The sequence below is a fragment of the Macaca thibetana genome, chromosome 11 (genome assembly GCF_024542745.1).
Source record: "Macaca thibetana thibetana isolate TM-01 chromosome 11, ASM2454274v1, whole genome shotgun sequence".
Lineage (NCBI taxonomy): Eukaryota > Metazoa > Chordata > Mammalia > Primates > Cercopithecidae > Macaca > Macaca thibetana.
Window position 1 is genome coordinate 46299274 of NC_065588.1, and position 9452 is coordinate 46308725.

Sequence of the window (9452 nt, forward strand, 5' to 3'; positions counted from 1 at the left end):
GAGGGTGTCCCAGGCAGGGATGTCGCAGCTGGGACAGTCTCCATGCAGCATTCTGGGCAGTATGAGGGTGTGCAGGGGACCCAAGAGGTCACCTCTGGAGGAATGAAGTAGCCAGAAATTCCCTAGAGTGATGAGGTGGGCAGGTGGGGCATGCAATGAGTCTGCTGAGAATTTGGAACTTGATATCAAGACACCTAGAAGCCTCAGTTGGATATTTAGACATGCCCGGGGCAGATAACTGAATGTCCAAAGACGAACAGCCCATCAATCCAGCATCTGATCCATTTTCACTGTCTTCAAGGCAGGTGGTGGGTCTTTGCACAGTGAGATGTAAAGTGGATTGAGGGGTGAGGCCAGTGGTGTCACCTTGGGAGGAAGAAATTTTTGCCCGCTAGTCCATCTGGGTAGGCTTCTTGAAAGAGCAACAATTTTGGAACAATGTGACAGGTGCGACAGAGGGTTTGGTTAAAGGAAACGGTTATTGAGCATGTGCTCTGGGCTGGTGGAGCTCCAGAAAATAAGGGTGAAGAGTGGTGACCCCTACCCTGATCATACCATTGCACTCCAGCCTGGGCAACAAGAGCGAAACTCCGTCTCAAAAAAACCACAAAAAAAACAAAAAAAAAAAACCCATATAATGTTTTTCAGGTTCATTCGTGTTGTAGCAAGCATCAGTATTTCCTTCCTTTTTATGAACGAATAATATTTCACGGTGTGGCTATAGTACAATTTGTTTATCCATTTATGTATTGATGGACATTTAAATCATTTCTACATTTTGGCTATTGTGAATAATGTTGCTACGAACATGTGTGTACAAGTTACTGTTTGAACACCTGATTTTGATTCTAGGAGTGGGATTGTGGGATCACATGTTAACTGTGTGTTTAACTTTTTAAATAATAGCCCATACTTCTAATTGCATTTCTTAAATTCAAGCAGCGGTGGTAAGACAGGGGTAAAGATGACGTCTGAGAGTTCACACTGTTATTTTTCAATATTTACAATTTCTTTTCATCTTTTTTTCTTCAGGTTCTTTAAAGTGGAGGAGAACAAGCTGAGACGGGCCATCATCCAGTAAACTGCCCCATAGACTGAATAAACTCCTTTGTACTGTAAGCCCCACCAGGCCAGGGATCTTTGTCAGTTTCAATTCCTGACATATTTCGACTTTAGAACAGTGAATGGCATATGGTTGGCAGTCAGCACATGGCTGGTGCTCAATAAATATTTGTTGCATGAATAAATAAATACAATGAACTGCCTCAAGTGTGCTAAAATCTCAAGAAAACAGACATCCATCAAGTAGAACCAGAGGAGAATGGGCCGATTTTGTAGCCAGAGGTGCATGGTTAGACATGGTAAAGGACTTCCCAGAGCTATGGGGCCCTCAGCCCTTGGGGAAGCCTCAACCCCTATTCTTTTAACACCTGCCATGTGCAGGTAATTTTACATATGTTTATACGGAAGCTCTGAGAGCCTGGATGGCTGTGGATTCCACAGCCAGGCAGCCTAGACAGTGGAACCTGAATCCACCCCCAGGCTGCTGGTCACGCAGGCCTTGCTCCCGCCGTGGGGATGGTGGTCCCTCCATCCCAAGGCCAATGCCCAGCCTTGAGAAGGCCTGGGGGTGAGGTCAGCCCAAGGGTACCCAAGAGGCCTTCAGAAGAGCCGTGGAAAATACACAGTGCAGCCAGAGGAGGAAGGAAGGATGGCAGCAGAGCGTGCAAATTGGAGGCTGATATTGAATTGCAGCAAAATGAGCAGAGGATTAGATGCCCCACCTGGACCCACCCCAGAGAATACCAAGGCCTGGGCTGGCCCTTGTGAGAAGCTGGCAGGCCCAGTCCCAGGTGGAAGCCTGGCCCCTGGCCCAATGAGCAGGGACGATGAGGCAGGGTGGGTGATCCCAGGCAGGAAGACACCACTGGTTTGGCTGAGGCCCTCCTTCCTGGGCCCTCCACCCTCAGCCCAGGCATCCCACACTCATAGAGCTCCTCCTGGTTCTGAGGGCGGAGCAGGATCAGAGCCAAGCTGAGACCCTATCCCAAGTTTCTGCCTTCAGAGAGTGCAGGGGAGAGGGGGATAGGAACACATCCAAATGCCCAGGATTCTGAGGGGGTTGGGGGAAGGGAAAGCTGCCTTGACTGAGTAAGTCAGAGAAGGCTTCCTGGAGGAGGGTGAAGGGTGTGGGGCTGAGATACAGGAAGATCTGGGTTTGAATTATAGCTTGGCTGCTTCCTAGCTGTTTGATCTTGGACAAACCTTTCGTTCATTTTACATTTTTTGGAGTGTCTACTCCATGCCAATCATGTGTGAAATGTTGGGACAACAAAGGCGAATTCGATCTGGCTCTCGTCCTCGGAGCTTCAGCAAATCATCTGGGGTGGCGTGACCCGTGCTACGATGGAGGTGAAATACGGGGCTGCAGGGCGGGGCCACAGGACTTGGTGGGCAGCTTAACCTCGTTAAGACTCCCTATCCCTAATTCACGTGATGGGGTTTGTAACCACTTCTCACATCGTTGAGAGAAAAAGGTGAGCCTGACTCAGAGCTGTGGCAAAGGAAGGGCAGGGCAGGCTTTAAGGAGAGGCACAGGGCTGTCAGAGGCTGAGGCTAGGGAGGGGCAGGAGGGGGTGTGAGGCAGGGTGGGAGAGAGCACGGCCCTGTGCAGATGCTGAGCCAGGTCCTGCAGGTCACCCAGTCACTTGAGTCCCTGAATGCTGGAGGCAGGCACTGGAGAGCCAGGGCGGTTCAGCCGCAGGTCCTCTGAGCAGGGAGTCAAACAGGTTTGGGTGACCCTTGTGAGCAAGGTCCCGGGGCATCACTAATTTCCACCCCCTTCTCTGGTAATGACCCCAGTGCAGCCTGGCCCTGGCAGTCACAGCTCCTCCCTCTCCCTATAGGGCTGAAACAGACATCGGCTCTCCAGGACCAGCTGGTAAGAGCTTCTCCACTGCCCCCCCAGCCCTGAGAGAAGGAGTCCCACAGTGTGCATGGAAGCCCAGGGAGCTGGGAGGCTACAGAGGCACCATTGCTCTGGGGCCTGCAGCCCAGAGAGCCCCCTCCAGATGTAATGGGGGAGGAAGCCAGGGACTGGGAGGAATTCAGAGGTCAGAGGAGGAGCAGTGTCAGGAGATATGCCCTCCTGCAACTCCTCCTCCCAGCTGCTCTCCCCTCCTGCTAGTGCCCACAATGGCTCCCAGCTGCCTCCTATAAGGAAGCTTTATTAGCCTGCAGCCTGTACTCTTCCACACAGCAGAGCTGACAGGACCCCCATTAGTCAGCTTATTCAACCCTTCCCCTGGTGCACAAACCCTTGCCAAGCTTTTCTGGCATTTTGCTCAGCCTGCTTGGACCCTCCAAGCAGGTAGGAATTCACTATTTCACAAAGCAGTGTAATTAGAAAGGCTTCCCTGACCCTAGCCGCCCACATCTAATCTTTGTCAAATGTGGGCAGACTTGCTCCTGGCCCCTTATCCCACCGATTCACACATGCACACGCTCCCTCTCTCCATCCAAGCTCCAAGAATCAACCTCTCCCCTGAACCAGGTCCCTGAGGACCACCACGTGGCTGCAACACAGCAGGTGTGGGGCAGGGTGCAAGTGGGCTTAGGGGGGCATAAGGGCTGGCAGTTTGCTCATTGATTCACTTGACAAACATATACTGAGCACCTCTAAAGGGCCAGGGCCTGTGCTAGGCACTGCGGTGCCATAGTGAGCAAATCCAGAAATGGACCCTGCCCTCTAGGAGTTCACAGTCCAGAGGAGAAGCCCGACGCTGAGCAGAGGGTCACATCTGTGAGCAACACAAAAGGCAAACCCTGGGCAGATGCCCCCGGGACTGTGTGTTACGGGCTACAGGAAGCCTCTCCCAATGGAAAAGCAAGTTTTCAGCCAGAACCTCCACCAGCGTCTTTCAAACTGTGAGTGGCAACCCATTCGTGGGTCTTACAATCAGTTTAGTAGTTGTGACCTGAATTACTTGTTAGTGAAGTAGAGAGGAATTTACAATATCACATTTAGGAAATACTGTTTTGTGAAATGTTAGTTTCAGTTATCTAACTATCTGTCTGTCTGAGAGATCATGTTTATTAGTTAGGATATTAAATGTATTTCTCACTGCAGGTCTCAATCACAAAGGTCTGAAAGCCACTGGCCTAGAGTTTGAGGAAGAGTTAGCCATGAGAAATGGTGGTGACACGGATTCCAAAGAGAAGAAACAATAGGTATCAGGCTCAGAGATGAAAGGGCTAGAAGGAGGACATGCCAAGTTCAAGGTCTGGCTTTGTCTCGAGGGCAATGGGTAGCCATGGGAGGTTAGCAAGATCCCATCTTCTTCATCCCTGGGTCTCACCCCATGGGCAGGAGGGAAATGGCAGGAAGCTGTCTTTGTGTCTCCCCAGGAGCCTGGACCTGTGACCTTCCCTGCCTCCCCCTGGGCCTCAACCGTCACAACCACCTGGGCTTTGAGGTAGGGTTTGGAGGAGGAAGTCAGCCTATTGTCAAGAAAAGGCTTGAATTTCTATATTCATAGCTTGTTTCTGTCACGTACTAGCCTTGTGATGATGGGCAACTTGTCTCATCTCTTTGTTCCTCAGTTTCCTCCTGTGTAAAATAGGTCTCATAGAACTGATTCCCAAAAGTCCTTGTGAAGATTTAGTTTGTAACCCAGATGTCTGCAGACCTCCAGTGAAAGAATATGTTTTTAGTATTAGTATGTATGTCCCAAACATCGCTTGGAATATGCTTATACTAACAAAATCATTTGTTTTTTATCTGAAATTCAAATTTACCTGGATGTCCTGTATTTTATCTGGAAACCCTACACAGAAATCAAACGGCTCACGCTGTGTCTCAGAGCTGCAAGGATCCAATGCCCTCCATCCTTCGGAGGCTGTCTGAGGCCCCAGCCACGACTCCCACCCTCCTCTCCTGCCAGCCGCAGCCAGGGACTGCTCTCTTCACTCCATCCCGCTTTGTCCCGACTGTGGATCTACCCGTTCCCTTCTTCCTCAGTCCCCAAAGCACCAGACTCACAGGCCTGCTGTGTGACCCACTTTTACCGACCTTTCAGGGAGAGTAGAGGGCATTTGTGACTCAGAGCAGGAAACACACCTCATGTCAACTGTCAGACAGCGCTGCTCCGAATTCCATCACAGTGCTCCAGCAGGGGGCGTCCTCACCGGCCACGGCCACAGCCACGGCTCAACCAGGCCCAGCTCCCAGACACCCTCCTTCCACCTCCTCTTTTCCACCGCCCCTGTCTCCTCTTTCAAGCCACCAGCAAACAACACCCTAATCCGTGTCTTTATTATTCAAAGAACTTAAGCACTCTTTCCCACCGCGTTCCCATCTTGATTATTTCAGGGAGTGACTTAGGGACTCACCTTTACAATCAAAAAAGTTCTCTCAAAGCCAGGTTACTGGAGTTCTAATTCTGCCTTCCCACTTACTAGCTGTGAAATCTCAGGAAAGTTACTTGACCTCTCTCTGCCTCTTTTCCTCATCTTTAAAAAACAGGATGACAATATTTAGCTCCTAAGATGGTTGTGAGGGTTTAAGTGAGCTGATATATCCAAGAATGTCTAGAACAATGCATGGCAGAATGGGCATTGCATATGGGTTTAATCTTGTAACTGCCAGGTTTCACCAATTCTAAGGTGTATCTCGTTTCTCATCATAAGAGCTCTTCTGCTCGTGTGGCAGCTGGGAGTGGCCGTCATTGCTTGCGCATACCTAAACTTGGTCAGGTGAGTTCGGCGCCTTCAGCTTAATTGCTGTTTAAAATGTCTTCAAAAAGGTTACACTGTGGTTTAGCATTTAAACACAGTTATTGTGTATGCAGAAAGGCGGGCAAACAGAAGAGTGTAGCAAGAATTTGATATTAGTGAAGCAGTTATCATTGCAGAATGACCACAATTTCATATTTTCTTGCAAAACAGCAGCCAAGTGTTTTATGAGACCTAAGAAAGGAAGAGCCCCGTAAATAAATGGAACTGTTGTGTTGTTTTATTACTGAGAAAAGGGCAAAATGATTGCTAGTCACACATGAAGCTAGAAAATACCAGCAATAAAGCTTGCAGAATGAGTAGCTGAAGCTTGAAAATAAATGCTGGAAACAATAGTGGACAATCTTTTAAAGAATGGCACATTGCCAATGCTCCTGATGGCACAGAAGGTGATACCATGCAGAAAATCAAGGACTCTGAGTCAAAGAGGGTTTCAGGAAAATTGGACTCTGAATGTGAAGAAATTTGGAGACTATTTTAGCCCAATTTGTTTTACCTATAATTTCCTTTTATGCATGCAAAAGAGCAATTTCGACTTTAAAGACTGATATCTAAATAAATCTAAAGTATCTTTTTTGTTTGTTTGTTTTTTGTTTTTTGTGATACAGTGTCTCACCCTTCCGCCCAGGCTGGAGTGCAGTGGCGCAATCTCAGCTCACTGCAATTTCTGCCTCCCAGGCTCAAGCAATCCTCCCACCTCAGCCGGGACTACAGGTGCACACCACCATGTCTAGCTAACTTTTTGTGAGTATTTTTTTGTAAAGACAGAGTTTCACCATGTTGCCAGGCTGGTCTCAAACTCCTGGGCTCAAGTGATCTGCCCACCTTGGCCTTCCAAAGTGCTGGGATTACAGGCATGAGCCACCAAGCCCAGCCTATAAAATACGCATAACATAAAATTTACCATCTTAACCTTTTTTTTTTTGACACTAATTTTCACTCTTGTTGCCCAGGCTGGAGTGCAATGGGACGACCTCGGATCACTGCAACTCCTGCCTCCTGGGTTCAAGTGATTCTCCTGCCTCAGCCTCCTGAGTAGCTGGGATTACAGGCATGTGCCACCACACCCGGCTAATTTTGTATTTTTAGTAGAGATGGGGTTTCTCCATGTTAGTCAGGCTGGTCTCAAACTTCCGACCTCAGGTGATCTGCCCACCTCAGCCTCCCAAAGTGCTGGGATTATAGGCACAGGCCACTGCGCCTGGCCCTCATCTTAACCATTTTTAAGTGCACAGTTCAGTGGCATTAAGCACATTCACATTGCTGTGAATTCATCAGCAATTTTTGTCATGTTCTAATTAATAGTGCATGATAGATGAATAGATTTCCTAAGACACAGCATAGTGGCCATTTTAGAAAAAATGCAGCCATCCCTTCAGGGGAGCAGAGCTGCCAGCCAGAAGCACAGCCAAGCCCCACCAGCTTTGATGGGAACACCTTCTTCCTCCCTGGCATGAAGGGCAAATGCAAACACAGGCACGAGCTGGGTCACTGTTGGCCCCTTCCTGTCCTCCCAGACTAGGGGCCAGATCAGAATGTGAGTCCTGACTACTATTGTAAGCTGTGCGGCAGGTCACACTCTCTCTGGAATTCATGTTCTTATCACGGCAACTAAAATCCATGGGCAAGATGATCTCCAAGATCCCATCAGGTTCTAAATGTATGATTGTGTGGCTGAACAACCACACAACACACACACCACAAACATATGCAAATTCAGGTTGGGGCTTTGTGGGCTCCAAGGAGAAGCTGTCATACCTATCCTGGTGTATTGGGAAGCAAGAGATTTTCACCCGACCGGGTTAGCGGCGGTTCTTCCCAGAATCAAGGGTCAGTGGGCCACTCCTCAAGATCGTGAATACCTTGACAAAAGAAGGAGAGACCAGAAAGGGTGTGCGGCCCATCCCAGAGCACACAGCAACTAAATGGTTGGGTGTGGATTTAGAAGCCACTGTCACAGCTTCAGTTCACATGAGGCCCAAAGAGGTTTTCCAGGGACCCTGAGACTCAGTCCTGAACTTGGCCAGTTGGGGTGGACAGTATGTCCGAAGGTCAGGAGAAGTGATACATGAAGCCACAAAAGAAAGGAGTAGGCCAGGTGCAGTGGCTCATGCCTGTAATCCCAGCACTTTGGGAGGTCGAGGCGGGTGGATCCCAAGGTCAGGAGTTGGAGACCAGCCTGGCCAATATGGTGAAACCCCATCTCTACCAAAAGAAATATAAAAATTAGCCGGGCATAGTGACGTGTGCCTGTAATCCCAGCTACTCAGGAGGCTGAGGCAAGAGAATTGGTTGAAACTGGGAGGTGGAGATTGTAGCAGCAGTGGGGAAGGAATATTCCCTGGGTGGGGGCAGAGGCACACCCAAGCCAGACCCCTCTGAGTCCTTGTCTCTACCCATGTGCAGAGTCTGGAGGTGGGTCCCAGATGCCCTTTATATGACAGGGATAGGGGTCCCCCTCTCCCTCAATCTTCTCCCAGAGGACCCAGAATGCCTGAAGTTGGGAGGGATGGCTGAGGGAAGAGTGCTAGGGTGCCAGGTGTCTATGTGTCAGGCCAGGCGCTAGGCACTGGAAATACACTGGAGAACAAACCCCACAGGAATCCCTGCTCTTTTGGAGCATCCCTTCTGTATGGGTAATTTTTATTCTTTCTTCCTCCCCTTCCTCTTCGCCTTTCTCCTCCTCCTCCTTCACAATAGCAGGAGTCATGAGTCCCCATATATATGTGAATGATACATTCTCAGTTGCAAAATACTTTCCCGTTCATTATCTTACTGCATTCTCAAAACAACTTTATGGGGTAGGCATCTACACTCCCATTGTCCAGACAAGGCAACTGAGGCACAGAGTGTGGCTCGGTAGTGTGGGGTGTGGCAGAAAGCTCCAGACCAGGCTCAGTCCCAGCTCAGCCACTAACCTGCTGGAGCACCCTAGATGAGTCACTCCCCTCCCCGGGCCTACACTCACCCCACATCCCCATGATACAACATAAAGCGGTCCACTCCAGTCTCCAATCTCTCCCAGATTTCTGTTGCTGGGACTGTGACTTGCCCAGGGACCTGCTGGACAGGAGCTAGGGCAGGGTGCAGAAGCCCATCCTTCTGCCCCCACTCTGAGCCCAACCCTGCTGTGAATCCCCAGGAGGGGGAGCGAGGCTGGAGGGATTAGGGAAGGGCCAGTGAGTGGGGCTGGGGAAACTTCTAGAGTTGAACACTTCCAGGACCCCAGTAGCCACAGCGGCATTGATAGCAGGAGGCAGCACTGCCCAGATGCTGGGCTGAGTGGGCACCAAGGCCAGAGAGCTGCTTATCAGCCATCATAGCCGCCCCGAGCCTGCAGAGCTCACTGCCCCACAGAAATGTCTTTCTCCTGTGGCCAGAGTGGCCCTAAGCTCCTCGGGGTTCCTAGGACCTGTCACAGCTTCTGGGACCCCAACACATGAGTGTGCAAAGACCTGTTCTCCTCAAAGTGTAAATAATACTGTAAGGAAGGGCTGATATTCATTGACCACCTACTATGGACCAGGCGCTGCTCTGAGCACTTGACATACATTGTTTCATTCAATCCAAACCCCAATCCACTAGGTCAGTTTTATTCTTCCCATTTTACAGAGAAAGACAAGAAAGGTTAAGTCACATAGATGGAACAGGCTGATGCC